Raw genomic sequence first — 15,991 nt, 5'->3', positions numbered from 1 at the left:
TTAAGCTTTGAGATATTAAATTTGGCTTGTGTGTACCTAGAAGAGTAAATAGTTTCGAAAGGTTATCAAAAACAATCATAACCCGATCCAATTTGTGAAGTGTTATTTATCAACTCACAGGGTCATATTAAAGTAAAATAAATATATAAAAATACATTAAAATTCCGCAATGCAGACAGAGTCGTCTCTTATTAACATAATGCGAGTGACTTTGCGTGGACAAAACGACAGGCGGCCTTCTGCGGAGGTCGACGACATCGTCACAGCTGTTTTGGGCACGCACATCTTTCTAATGTTTGCTCCTCCATAACCTTTCCTTGTGCCAGTTGTCTGCTGAATATAACAGACGGCCACTTCGGATAAATAAAACTAACCCCAGAAAAATAACCCACATTCGGACGAAGCCCACTAAGTCTGTAATTACTCTTACGAAATTGATGTTTCCATTAAGCGATACACACCCTTAATTGACGATGACAGAGCCATAAAGCTGCAACTGGCCGCAGTTTGCATGAAAACAAAGGCAAATTTTGTCAAAAGATAAATAATTGAAATCGTTCAATCTTAAAATAAATGTTTCCCGTTCTCTCCGTACCTGCTTCCAACATATTTATTCTATTTGTTTGTGCCGTTTCCGGCCGACGGTTCCGCCGCCAGAATTAGTTTCCAAGTGTTTGATCCGGCAACGTTACACTACTCAGAAGTCTCAGTAAAGCGATCAGGTACCTATTATAGGCACAAGTACGACCCTCCTGTTTTCAAAGACTATTATAAATTATCGTTTTTATATTTCGCAACATTTACGTACGTCTTCGCTATGACTAGTTGATGCGTTTGGTTCCAAAATAAATAGAATCTTCAGATGCGGACACTAGACCTGACAAACCTAAAAGCTATGGCGTCGACGGCCTCTATAAACCACATGTATCCATGAAAGCGCGTCAGCATGATTATGCTTACTGTTGGAAAGTTCTACGGCTTCAAAAGAGCTGAAGCATAAACTATACTTAAACATAATTCTTAAGCTAGTAAGACTAACTAGCTTATTAGATAGTTAGCTTATTTTTAACTTATTTATCAATTTTATTTACTTGGTTTCGAAGTTTCTGGTTTATTACAATTGTTCAGATTTTCTACACACAAATCTTAATGAGAATGATAGAGAGAGTATTTTTATACTTACTAAGATTGCGTTAACAAAAGGCCCAAATGTGTGAAAGGGATTGTTTTATGATATAAGTAGGTCCTTTTATTTGAGCACTTTGTATAATTTGAAATGGAAACCTGAAAGCGAAACACGATTAGAGGCAGCCAGCCCTGGCGGGATTTAATGGGCTGCGGATGTCTTAGTAATTGTTGTTTATTCACGTGTCGTTTGAAAATTATAATATAAGTATGGTTCATATTTATATATAATATATTTTTCATCATAAGTGGAAAAATAATACGCAACCTACTTTTGATGTTTCACCTCGGTCGTTTGACGTTGATCGAAAATCACAATCACCAAAATAAATGAGCTTTAAAAATAAATACAAAGGCATAAAATTAGCTTTAAAAAATAATTTGATATTACATTATAATGGCTAAGCCGGCCTTCCCCCAATTCATTTTTATTTAGGCAAGTTAACTTGTCAAGCTGTCGTCACCTCTGCCTCTATGATAAAGGGAACATTTATTCAAATTAACGTGGACGTAAATATTACATTTCCACGAAAGATACTCTGTGGTGCCCAAAATTACTTTTTCGACAGCAAAATTCACACAGTACATCGAAAATATTGTGAAACTGAAACTTTTATCGGTTTGGAGTTAATACAAAATATATAAAACTTTAAAAAGAGATTATGTTGGTTTTCTGTATGTAACAGTAAATTATGTACATTAAAGTGTTGGTAATATATTAATTAATGGAACGCCGAGGCATCTCGTTACTGACCACAGTTCCATGTATAATCGGCTGCAAAATGTCATTAATTTATAGATTAATTGGTGCAAATATCTTTGTTCATTAAATAAATTCCACTTCGTTTTCTACAGTGTATTTACTTATTTGGAGGTAGCAGGTTGGTATGTAAATATTTGTTCCAGGCAACTATTTGTTCGGAATGCGATTAATTAGTTATTCTGTAAGTCAAGTTAGTTTTTATTACACAGTCATTAAGCCTTAAGTTAAGTCGAGATATAGTGGTAATTGGTAAAGTAAGTTACTAAGATACTAGAAAGAGTCCTACTTAAAAGTACTTAGTACCTACTGCTCTAAATTTCTTTTTGACCTGGTTTCGTAAGGCTTCAATATTTTACGAAGAATCCGATTGGCAGACTAAGCGGTTATTAACGATTATTTTTATACACATTAGGTACCTATCAAAGGTATCATTAACGCGAATGACCCTGAAATTTAACGCAAAAAGATTGTATGTTAAATAAAAAAGAGCAAGGAAAAACTTTTGATTGCGTCGTGCGGTTTGTATGCCCAACGGATGTGCGGTCACAATATTTAGCAGTGCTCGCCTCGCCTCGTTGCAATGGCAAAAAAAAAATGTTTGTAATTTCATTCAGAATAGTTTTAAAGTATATAAATCTTAGTGTTGTTTACAAGGCACGCCCGGTTACTTACGCCACTGCATTAACTTGTGGGCGAAGATTTAAAATGTAAATACTCTTGATTGACGTTGGTTTCGGCGAGTACATAATTAAATATCTACGAGTGAATATTCAACAACTTAATGTAAGCAAGTGTCTATTTATAATTATTTAGACATCGCTTGAAAGGATTATGTTACGTATAATTGATCCGCTGACATTAGAAGTGCTTATAATCTCATTAAGGCAGAGTGTATAGTAATCCGTATATAAGCCGAGTTGAATTTCTATTCTATAGATCAACGGTTTATTTGTTGAATTTACATTTTAAAACTCATCATTGGCATCTTAAAGTAGTAAATTAATTGAAATAGGTAAGACGCTTATAGATCCAAGTTAGACAATAAGTACCTAGAAAGCAAGCTATGGAATAAGGCTACATTATATTATTTTTAATAATAACTAATTTCAGTACTTACATACATAAACTCTCCCCTTTTTCCCACCAGGGTAAGCAGAGACTATGGAATTTCATTTCAGCCTTATTTCACACCTGTTGAAAACTTAAAATTAAATCTGAAGTATGGTGTATCCGAAGCGAATCCGTAAAATTAAATATGTTAATGTTAGTTTCAGTTATATATAAATACTGTAGAAGATTCATAATAATAATAATAGCTACATAATTATATTATTTGAAATACCTATTTACTAAAGAACTACACATGAAAGTTAAATATATAGTGTTTGAGACCGATAGATTTAGAACGTTTACAAGCAGTAAATTACACACTATCCATTGCGTACAGACAACCTAATGTATATAAGTATTGACACGACACATTGCTTACAGGGGTAGATAGAGGTAATGCGAAAGAAGGAGATATTTATTAGCTAATTAGTGTGACAAGATCTCGTAAGACTTTGAAAATAATGTTAATAAGTAAGTACACCCTTTTTCGGCAACGCTTTTATGTTTAATGCAGTAATTTATGTTTCTATACAAATGCAAATTCCCGTATAAATGACTACGGAATGCGACATCTAGAGAGGCAACTAACTTATCCCTATTGTTACGGAAATTCAGAATTATTGCTCGTTACAATTTATCTGGCTTATAATATTTGTAGGTCAGCCTAATGGTTGGAATGCTATAAATCCCTGTCTGTATAATTGGTAGGTACACCAGATCTGATGTGGGTTGATGCAACTGTCGGTCACCTGTCACCGTCCGGTTGGTGGTGGCATGGGTTCTCATCGCGAACATTAGGAAACATTGTTCAAAAAAATTTCAATAGATGACGCTAATAGTACCGATTTGTAATTAAAGTTTCTTTAAAAGCCAATAATCGATAAATAGGCACTAAAATTATGTTTTATAATTTAAAAGTTATACTCCAACCAAAAGTTAATCAAAGATATTGGCATTTAATGGAGATTTTTATATTTTTAAATTTAGTGGTTACTCTAGCGGATTTACGTCGGAACTACGTCGAGTATGGAGCTTGTTGAGGGGTTGAACGTTCTCGTTTTTATTAACGCCATCTATAATTATGTATAAGAAGCTCGCTTAAAGTTGCGCCATCTATCGTTAATTATAGCAACATCGATCTAGCTTTGCCACAGATAATAAAATATTGCGTTTTTAAAAGATTGTGTTTATTTGCAAAATACATTTTATTGAATTAATTAAATGTTTAGTTGTAATTCTCATAAATTATGGGAGATACAATATCAAATTTAAAAAAAAAATATAACCTGTATAAATATCATTTAAAACTAAATTTGAGAACAAAAAAAAAACGCAACTTTCAAATAACGTAGGTAGGTTAGTAACCTACCTATGTTTGAAAATGTTTGTTTTCGTTTGAATTACGAGTCGAACGCGCCTTCTACGTTTTGTGTATTGTGGTTTACAAACTAACCCTGGACTGAAATCGGACTTTGATTTGGCTTCATGAAACCTGCTTTCACGTAGCGGCACAGGAACAGTGGTTATAAAAAATGTCTGCACACAATTTGTTCTTATTATAATTGTACAAATTCTTCGGAACAGAAGTCAATGTTCCGTTTTCCGTGGGATGACGTCAACCGCCTAAAAGTATGGCTTGAGAATTGCGGTAAGTAGTTAAATGTTTACTTTTATTTATTTTTAATATTAAACTGCAAAAAGTTATCAAACAAACAATTTGATAGAATCAATGACAATCAAAACTGGAATAAAATAAAAAGAAATACCTAATTAACATGGTGGGAAAGTTATTGCCACTCCCCCTACTTGCTAGACTATTATTTTGGTACCTAATCGGTTTATCATTTGTCACCATTTATCATTTAGTTTACCATAATTAATGTAATACTTAAACTCAAGCTGAGATCAACAGTTTAGAGTAGTAGAACAGTTTTTTCTGTCTGAAGAACATAATATAATTAGGTATTGTGCTCAATGTCAATTTGGAATTATTAAATTAACTTTTGTACAATTGGGTAATTTAGCATGGCATATAGATATACTAATCAAACTTGAAAATCATAATTAGTGATTTTTAACATATTCTTACTGGGAACTCAGGGCCTCCAGATTCTGAACCAATTGCTATAACTACTAAAGCACTGGAATAGTCAAAAACTTGTAAAGTACCTACTAAATACCAATACTGTATGCGATGGATTTATATTTCCAAGTGAACTGTGGAATAAAAGGGACAAAAGTTAAAAAAAGTCAATCAAGTACATAATTATTGCTGAATTTTGGACTGTTTTATTGAACATTTTATAGACCAGGGCGGTTAAAATAGCCACATCGAAGCAATTCATCTAAGAAAGCAATATTGCAGTTTCACATTTGTGCATATAAAAGTAAGTGTGCGATGCAAACAAATGTCAAATAGCAATATTGCTTTCTTAGATGAATTGCTTTGATGTAGCCATTTTGGCCCCCCAGATATCTACTTACACATTTACTTTTAATTTAAGATGAAAATAAATAAAAATAAAACATTTATTTATTTCTTCTTATACAGTCTTAATAGATACCTAAGATAAACTACTATCTACCAAACCTACAGTTTTGTACCAATTTCACACATCGGGACTGTGTACAGAAGCCAGGAACCCAAATGAGGTATACCTAGTATCTTGGTCTCGCTCACACCTATATATACCAGCAGGTAACAATCTATACATACATTATGTATAGGTAGGTACCTACAAGAACTTAATAAGACATGTCAAAAGTTGCTGTTTTAGTAGATTCTGCCTCTGTGTATTATTGATTAGAACATTAGGCTTATGATCTGGAGGTCCGGGTACTGTTTCTGATATTATCAAAATTACTTTGTGAGATTATTCATCACAAATCAAATATTTTTAATGATCACAAACAGTTAGAACATACAAAAATTTATGCAACATACCTACTACAGTACACATGGGAGGCCTGTTTAAGCAATTTCTTCCAGGGAACCACTACCATGATCCAACCATTAATCTTTGTTTAGTTATGACATTGCGGACTAAGTCACTTAATTGTCCGAAAAAGTAAGAGTAAGCTTTGCTTCAGAAATTATATAGTTGGTCCGGGCTACCACCAAAACGATTACCTCCTGTTATTTGAGGGTAGAGGGTAGAGACGATCCAGCAGTGGAACATCTATAGGCTATTTATGTTTTATTGAAAATTATATTCTTTTCTTGTAGGTAATATGAACATTGCCCACTTGCCTGCAGAAAATTTGCGGTCAAGGTATTTATGCATTGACCATTTCAATATCAAGTATGTACGAAATGAGACTGGTCATAGAAAAAGACTCCAGAGAAGTGCAGTTCCAGAACCATATCAGACTCAAGACGTTCAAAATCGCTCAAGCACTTCCTCACCAGGTAAGCACAATTAATTTGTCAAGTTATTACCTACAATTGGGTAGGTAGGTACTTACCTACCACTGAATTAATACAAATACAATCAAATTTTTATTGTAGGTTAGGTACCTACCTATTGCTTGAATATCTACATAATATTGGGTTTTAGTATAGTGATAGTGAGTTATTACCTACATGAATGATACCTACCGACCTTGAGTTTTTTTGAAATGTTAGGTACCTTCGTTTGACGTTATGTGAATCACTAATTTTATCAAAATTAAACTATTGCGACGTAGTTATCGGTCCATGTCTTTTGTCTACTTCGAAGCGCGCCCTACAACGAGTACAAAATGCATGTATTAGATTCTGCTACAAGGTTCCCCCCCGTAGTCATATTACGCCGTGGCTAAATACTAAGGGACTACTCAATATGGAATCTAGAAGAAATCTTCACTTGGCCTCGTTGGTTCTGTCTGTGATAAAAAGTAAAAAGCCTCCATACCTATTTGATAAAATCACATGGAAATCTTTCAGGTTTAACTCTAGGTACGTAAATACTTTCCTCCTTGTAACACCTTTCCACAAAACAAGAGCATTCGAGGGGAGTTTTCGCCATCAGGCCACTAAATGCTGGAATGATCTTCCTCCACCACTTCGTAAACCTTCCATGGGTTCTGTTCGTTTCAAACAAACATTAAAAGTCTTTCTGCTCAAAAAGCAAATGTTGCTCTGATGGCCTAGGACTCCAGGAATGGGTTACAATTACAATGATAAAAAAAAAAACATATCATTAATGAACTTATTATTCTTTCGAAGTTTTTTATTTATTTATACTATACAATGAATCTGGTCTGTTTTTAGCATTAAAAAAAAAAAATAATAATAATAATAAAAAAAAAAAAAAAAAAAAAAAAAAAAAAAAAAAAAAAAAAAAAAAAAAAAAAAAAAAAAAATTACCTACATACTTCTATGTTTAAAAATAAATAAATATAGACATATATTTTGTTGTTATGCATTGTTCGTTGAATAACTATATAAGTATATAATAAATAATACATATCTATAAAAGTATGAAATATTATAAAATAAAGTATCATAATTAGCTATATATATTTAGTTTATCCAGTTTGTACGTTAAGTAAATTTTTTACATATTCAAACCAACATATTATTATATCTATGTATCTAACTGTATCTATAGCTGCTTCCCCGGGATTTGTCGAATGATGTAGGTGCGACTGAAAATCAGCGTTTGCTTCCCTTTGGGGCAAACATATGCTGAGTCGTTTTACCTTTTCAAATAAATGCGCACTATCTCACACAACACTTTTGTTATTAATTTTATTTCTTTTCTTTTGTGTAAATGTTTATAGCCTATAAGTGTTATTTCAATGTTATGTTTTTGTTTTGTGTGCTGTTTGTTTGAATAAACGTTTTCTCTCTCTCTCTCTCTCTCTCTACCTAGCTAATTACAACTTACCTACTACTTAGATGTAGACAAGTTAATGTAGGTACCTACCTACCTAGTTAAATGTTTAAAGTAGGGGATAGGTTGTTTGTATGAAGTGTCCGGGCTGTGATGATAGATAGGTTCGATAGGTGCCTATAGACGTCTCGATTCCGAACCATTTTCACTAACTAAACTATAATAAAGCCGTATTAACATAAATTGTAGGGTTTAAAATAATTAAAGACGTAAAATATTACTTTATTGTACCTATACCAAGATACCTACCTACTATCTATAATACCTACTTAATACCTTAATGACAAATTGACAGCCTCCATGGTCTAGTGGTTAGAGCGATAGGCTCAAGATCTGGAGGTCCGGGTTCGATTCCCGATGGGGACATTGTCGAAATCACTTTGTGAGACTGTCCTTTGTTTGGTAAGGACTTTTCAGGCTTGAATGGTGATTCAAGTAATCAGGTGTGATTGTTCGAAAAAGTAAGATGATTCCGTGCTTCGGAAGGCACGTTAAGCCGTTGGTCCCGGCTATTAGCCGTAAAAACACCTCCACCAACCCGCAGTGGAGCAACGTGGTGGAATATGCTCCATACCCCCTCCGGTTGATTGAGGGGAGGCCTGTGCCCAGCAGTGGGACGTATATAAGCAGTTTATAATACCTTAATAGGTAAGTATCTACCTAGGTAAGTTAGGTAGCTATAGGTAGAAAAGTAGCTTTTCGCTTTCAACTTTACGCAGACGGCGATTGTCGTAGATGGGTAGGTAATGTAACCTACCATAACGTAACCAGTTGTTTAAGCCTGAAGGGGTAACAAACATACAGGCAGATTTACCTACATACCTAGGTACCTACTACGCATCGCATCGCATCGTACGTACCTATCATTTGCGTTTGCGCGACTCAGGCAGTAGGTAGGTACCTGCCTACCTACTTACCTACAATCGTAATAACACGTGACCTCGCGCAACGCAACAAGCTAGAATGGATCTTATCTTTATAATGACATAAAGTCTATAGTTGCTCGACACACGGAATTGAGACGTAGTTGTTTACAATCTTGTACAAAACAGTGCACCGCGCTTACAGGGCTTATAGGTATATATTATAGCGGTTATTAAACTACCCAAACGCGATGCGTCGAGATCGCGGGCTCGGGCATCAGGATCGGGCAGTGTTATAATAAACAGTTCATTGGTGGGCGACCCACGATTTCGTCATACATTTTATAGGTAGGTAGGTTACATTGGTACACACGATGACCTGACGCATCGTGTGTGGCAGATGAATCGAGTTAATGTAGGTAATAAAGCCTTATCATTCCACTTACTTAAGTAGGTAGGTACCTACTATGTTTGTGGCTCTTTCACGCAAAACCTATACCGCAGCGTAGCTACCTAAAATCATATAGGTACGTAAAGTAAGGCCAACCAGACGAGATACAAAAAGGTAAACAAACGGACCATTACTGAGTTACATTGCGATAACCAGGGATTATCATCTCTGTCCTTATCACTCGTACGCGCAGTTATGGCGTCAGTTGGTCAACGACAGCTGTCGTTGTGTTTCGTGGTAGGTACAGGAAAGCAGTCGGTACTGCAGCTGTCAACATTTGGACCGCCATTTTATGAACATGTTCATTTCTGTTTGGATTGCGTTCGAAGTGATACATATTTTTTCGTCCCCGTATTTACCTACTTAGATTTTTGTTCTTATTATTCCGTTTCTGTTACTTTTATTTTTGATTTTTGCTGGTATTATGAGTAGTTGTTGATTTAAACACAGTATTGACAACATGATTGATAATACGATAGATAGTTTTATCATAAACACAGCTGACTCGGACTCTTCGGACGAATCATCTTTGTCTAGTACAGACGACAGCGATTAAAATTCGAACTTTATGATAATTTATTCAAATATAAATGTTTTGAACCTCTGAAACTTTGTTTACATTCTATATCTCGTCTGGTTGCCTTTAACACGTCAGTAATCTAATCATTATTTTTATTTATTTTATTTTAAGTTATATCTGTCATTATAATTAAAATCAATTTATTCAAACAAAAACAAAACAAACACACCCTATAAATAAAACACCTCCTCCAATGCGTCACATAGAGCCAAGGTGCCCAACAGGCTGGCAGCATTACCCCTCTGAATCGCCAGGCTAATTCTCTGACAGAAATAACTACCAGCCCTAGCATCCCCCGAAGCCCCGATAAGACGCATTGAGAGATCTGTCATTATTATTTTTTTATTCTATCTGTCATTATAATAATATTATAAAACAAAGCTCCCACGCCATTCGCTCGTCTGTTTGTTGGCGGCTATCTCAAAAGAAAAAAATAATAATGACAGATATAACTTAAAATAAAGTTAGATGTGTTTACAGGAATTAGCACCAATGTCATGACTTACAAGAAGTGTTACATATTTTTTTCTTTGAGCTTCTATATTTGCAACTTTTTACCACGCACTTCACATGTTGCCAGTTCGGCGCCTAATCGCGCACCGCGGAGAAATACTGTCACGTCGCTATATTAACAGTAACTTTGCGTCCCACTTTTTGAGCGCTGATGTTCAATCTATGTCCGAAAAAAATAAAGACTAGTGGGAGCTTTCATCGAAAAAGCTGCCTAATGGTTTTGAGATATAACAAAACAATGTATTGTGGTTTTTTATAAGTACCTACCTATGTCTATCTTTTAGGAATCACTTATCATACACATTTTAATATTTATAAAATGGCTACGTTAATACGTTAGTTACCTACCTACTTTAATGAATGTTATAATTGCCCTTTTCTTCCTTTATGTTAGGTATTGTTATCTCCAACAACTTTGCTTTACATTCATCTTTTGGGGCCTTTGGCGACTCAATCATAACCCTGACACTAGGGTTGATGAGGCTGGTATTCCACCCACGATAAGAAGATAAGATTCACGACATTATTTAATACATACTATTTTTCGTTTTAGGTTCATCAGGTACTTTTAAAGTACTGACACCGAAAAAGGTGTACAAAAATAAACGGCTTCGCGACTGCGAACTTGAAGAGCTCGTGGAGCCGCCAGCAGTAGCATACCAGTGCAACACGCCGAAGAGAAGACGGTTGTCAATTACTGAAGACACGCCAAAATGCAAAGTGTTAAAAAAGAAATTAGTATTGTATCTAACAATAACAAAATGTAATACCTTTTGAATTAAAGAAGTAGTTTAATTGAATATTTATTGTATTTTCATTCTAGTCATTAAAAAAAAAATCCAACTTCATTAAATTTGTTAATTTTAATAATCAAGTAGGTATCTTAATTATAATATACTAATACTACTTTTATATAAATTGTAATGAACAATTAATTATTTATAGTTACTTTAAATGATATCTATCTATGTAATGGAAAGGGGATAGTAAAATAAAAAAGACACATTTCTATTGTTTAGTTATTTATTCAAAACCATACACAAACTCAGTTGAATCAGAAAAGCTGGATCAGTGTTTTTCCCAGGAAAACCTAGGTAACTATTTGGTACTCAACTAAAACTCATTTAAACAGGCACATTATTGCCAGATTCACATTCGGCTGTTTGCACATCCTTTCCTTTACTACTTGGGCCACATTATCTTTCCACTTATTTTATATTATCTTGACTCAACCAGGGTACTCGCTATATTATGTTACCTACAAATGAAAATATAATAGTTATTAAAAGAGCACATTAATTTTGATCGGCAATGATATTCAGAACAAAACATTTCTACCACCCATTAGGTATTATAGGCATTAGTTTATCTATGTATCACAGATAATATAATAACATAACATAAGCAAGATCTTGCATCTCATTGAGGTAGTCAAAGTAACATTCATCACAAGATGAACTAAGCACACGCACCTCACGAGCTTTCCGTTAGGCTAACGATAGGCTGTATCGCTACCTATAATGGTCAGGCCAAGTGTGCTAGATGTGAACTGTTTAAATTAAATTAATGCAAGTCCGGTACCAGGGTTTGAACCGGGTTCATCGTTTGAGATGCAAACAAGTCTACCATTATGACCTATTTTATATTAGAGTAATAGTGACTATATAATAATAGTAGGTATATTGCAATGTATGACAAAACTTGTGTGCCAAAACTGCTCTGTCCGCCCTGAGAAGGAGCCAGACACATGGATGACCTACTACGCATGTAATCCGATGAGTTTGAAATTTATCTACTTTATTGAACATTTAGATGTTCGGGCTCAAAGAAATGGGTTAATGGGATAATAATTTAAGCATACATACCTGGCATAGTGCGATTCTCATTTATGCAGAACAGAAGTCAGGATTAAGTTTTCACTATAACACCTACAACTCCAAAGAAAATATTTTTCTTTGAAAAGTAGTGTGGCTTTCATGAGGTAGACTTGTATCATATTCATCACTTGGTCATGGTCAGAAAATTGTTGATATGTGGTTCAAATAGCCTTTGCATGTCATTCTTCATAATGGTTATCATCGTCTTTAGAGATCTGAAATAAATTACAGGCTTAAATTCACAACACGCTCACTGCCTAACTAGACTTATTTAACTTTTTTTCAACAAACAGTATATTATGATTTGTACCATAGATAGGTGACAGCTACACAAAAAAGTATCTACTACATACATACTTATACTCACGCCTGTAATCCCGATTAGGCTGGGCAGAGCCACGAGTAAGCAGAGACCAATTTGGAAGCACTTTATACAAAGTCCTCAGGTGCTTAACCGGTGGTCCAATGTAATGTTTCATCATGCTAGAAAAGACTTGTCTTTCATAAAGGTTCTCCTCAGTCGGGTTTACGACACGCCCGGGATGATAAGGGACGATTGCGTTCTAGGTAGGACCTTAGCTATGTTTTTAATTATCTTCCAGTTTTAGTAACTAATTAGATACTTACAGGAGTTGGAGATATATTTTTGCCAATACAAAATGAAGACGTAATCAATAAACCCCACCAAACAAAGACCTTGTATTCTTTGCCCACCAAACATCAGATATCTGATATAATCGTATGTCAACTAACAACTGTCACCTTGACAATGTCACAGATCATTGTCACAGATTATAATACTAACATGTCAACGTTGAGAAAAAAAATCCGTTTGCGCCATCTATTATCTTAATTTTACTCTAACTCTAAGTAAATATATTGTGCTTGCAATAACTTGCACTCAGTAAGCTGAAATTTCACTAGATGTCGCTCGATTCGTTCGATCCCATCAATAAATGACCACTAGATGCCGCTAAAAAAGGGGCGTTTTAGCGGCATCTAGTGGTCATTTATTAGAACTAAAAATAGCCCGAAGAATTGCCCGAGTTAGAACGGCACAGTTTCGTTGTATGACGTGAGGCATCTGTACGTTAGTATTATATGATCTGTGGTGGTGGTAACCCACGAATGTCGTGAATAATTTACATTCTCTTTACAGCATATACCTATTCATATCAAAACAGAGACAATCATAATAAATGTGCTGTCTATTCGTTGCCGTAATAGGTCAGGGTAGTTTCCAACTAGTCAAATCAGTTACTTTTTACTAAATGTCAAAACACGTAATTACTATGGATTTTGTATGAAAAAGCAACCTGTGACGTACTTACTAAAAACGTGACAAAATTTCGCACTTATTATTTCATTTTTATTTATTAAAATTCATAAATAAGTTAAATAGAGAAAAGAAAACGTTTTTTGTCAAACGTTGTTTTTAGATCTATTTTTATTTAGTAATCTGTATTTTATAATTTATCTTTGACCTAGGAAACTACCCAATTGCAGAACATAGTTAGGTACTTAAACTCACTACCGTTGTTACGTCGTGTTGTGTTGTGTTGTGAAGACATTATCGTATATTCATGTTACCATCACATCAACGTATAACATCCATCATGCCCTGCCGTGAACTCTGGTCGATACCTACGACTAGTCGGGTTTTGGTACTAGAAATAAATGCTTGTAGTTAGCAAAGTTTAAATTATTACCTGATTGCCTATTAGTCATCGTATCATGTCTAGTTTAGTATAATATTTTTAAAGAACGCACGATTATATTCTCAATGTTATATAAAAAGATTGTTGCTTGATATTTGGATAACATAATATATAGAATTATGTTGCTGCCTTTGCTTCTCTTTATTTTGATCGGAATAATAATAGGTGGAAGATGTAATTTTTTGTGCCTGGGTGTAATAAAAAGGGTCATCATTTATACCCAAAAACAAAGATAAAACATGCGTATGTTTGTTATCCATGAAATTAGAAGGTTAAACGAAGGTAAATCTGTACAGCGCCATCTATATTAATTTTGAGGAACGTAGCCTGGAAAGTCCCTCAATGGGCTAGTCGGAGGTACAGCCATCGCAAGATGAACTGAGTACCCATTTCACCTGACCTTTCTGTTAGAGCCGTATTGTCCTTCATGGTGATCGAGCCAACCTGTATTAATGAAATGATATGAGCACTTATTCGTTTAATTCATCATCATCATCATCAGCCCATTAACGTCCCCACTGCTGGGGCACGGGCCGTCCCTATGGATGGATAGGGAGATCGGGCCTTAAACCATCACGCGGGCCCAGTGCGGATTGATGGTTCGGTACTGAAAAGTATCGGCGTCCGAAGGACGTAATATACGATCCCGACGACCCGATTACTCTAGCCATAGAGGCAGCCAATCAGCTCGCGACACCAAACACTTCAGGACCCCGATACCGACCCCGCCGGCGTGGTCGACGATTTCCCTCATTCAGCGCTTATCGCTATCGACCCACTAGGGTCGATTAATTCTTTCAAATATTTTTCCTCTCAGACGACGCCCTGAGCCGAGGTTCGCGCCCAACTGGGCACCCTCAGGCTTGTTGTCTTAAACGTTGTACCGGGTGAGAGCCTTCAGCGCTCCCCATTTGTCCGGCCAAGTAGTTAATGCCATCTGCGGCAAATCTACAATAAGTCACGTCAAAAAAAAAAAAAAGATTGATTGTTATTAACGACTGCTAATGCAGCCGGGACCAACGGCTTAACGTGCCTTCCGAAGCACGGAGGAGCTCGAGATGAAAACTTTTTTTTTGTGGTCACCCATCCAATGATCGGCCTTTGCGAAAGTTGCTTTACTTCAACAATCGCAGACCGAGCGCGTTAACCGCTGCGCCACCGAGCTCCTCAATTCGTTTAATTATTACTTATCTAAGTGTGTTCGTTTATGTTTATATTTTTAAATTCATAATTATTAACAGATACTTACATATAATTAGGTAAGTAAGTAAATAATAAAATTGTATTTCTTTGTACTTAGATAGTGTGTTATAATACCTACTTATAGGTATCTATATTTCTTTACAAGGCGTGGATACACCTACTTAAAATCAAAACTTGTGAAGTTTATATATAAATAAGTCTATCGCAGTTCCTTTATTTTCCCATTACTCGATGACGATTTAAAAATAATTCATAACATGAATGTTTTCATAACATTTATTATTCTACTTGTATTGAGTAAAAAAAACGTGACCTGATAACACAGATCGCCGCTCTTTGTCCCACTTCTGGTTAAATACTAAAGTGATTAATATTATCATTGTACACATTACTATATTGACAAAATATAATGCTTGTGTAGATATTTTGATAAATTGTTTATCGAAACTGAAAGGCAATTGCCTTAGTCATGACGCAAAAATGACGTAAAAGGTTAAAAAAAATCTACATTTCTCTTTGTTTACTTAGTTATACATGTTCGTTCGGTCAGCTGTGGTTCATGTATTTTATGTTATTTGGCAGTGTATTGACACTGGACTATGAATCTGTTTAACATAAGTACAAAAAAATAATTTACAGTTAGGTACATTATGTTATAGAAATTAACTATTTTGTTAACAAAATTTGCGATGTTATTAGTCAACAAGGGTTGCTTGATAAGAGTTGTTAAATTACATGTTGTCAGGAATAGCCGCCCTTGGCCGCGAACGTTACTTCCGCCATATTTTGAGTGGCGGCCAAACAACACGTCGCCACGCCACACCACGCCACGCCACGCTGCGTCGCGTATG

The 15,991-nt window shown here is 35.2% G+C and overlaps 1 protein-coding gene and 1 long non-coding RNA gene across 2 annotated transcripts in view; one reads left to right on the top strand and one right to left on the bottom strand.

Annotated features, from left to right (window-relative positions):
• Positions 1-15,991, top strand: part of LOC126367434 (Ca(2+)/calmodulin-responsive adenylate cyclase) — a 95,664-nt gene that overhangs the window by 10,313 nt on the left and 69,360 nt on the right. The gene's annotated exons all lie outside the window — the stretch shown is intronic.
• Positions 11,328-13,172, bottom strand: LOC126367450 (uncharacterized). Its single transcript, XR_007566492.1, has 3 exons — positions 12,847-13,172; positions 12,208-12,434; positions 11,328-11,600 (listed from the first exon to the last, which is right to left on the bottom strand). It is a non-coding gene; the product is annotated as an uncharacterized LOC126367450 (long non-coding RNA).

This window comes from Pectinophora gossypiella, chromosome 6 (genome assembly GCF_024362695.1).
Source record: "Pectinophora gossypiella chromosome 6, ilPecGoss1.1, whole genome shotgun sequence".
NCBI lineage: Eukaryota > Metazoa > Arthropoda > Insecta > Lepidoptera > Gelechiidae > Pectinophora > Pectinophora gossypiella.
This window is presented reverse-complemented; position numbering and strand designations above follow the sequence as displayed.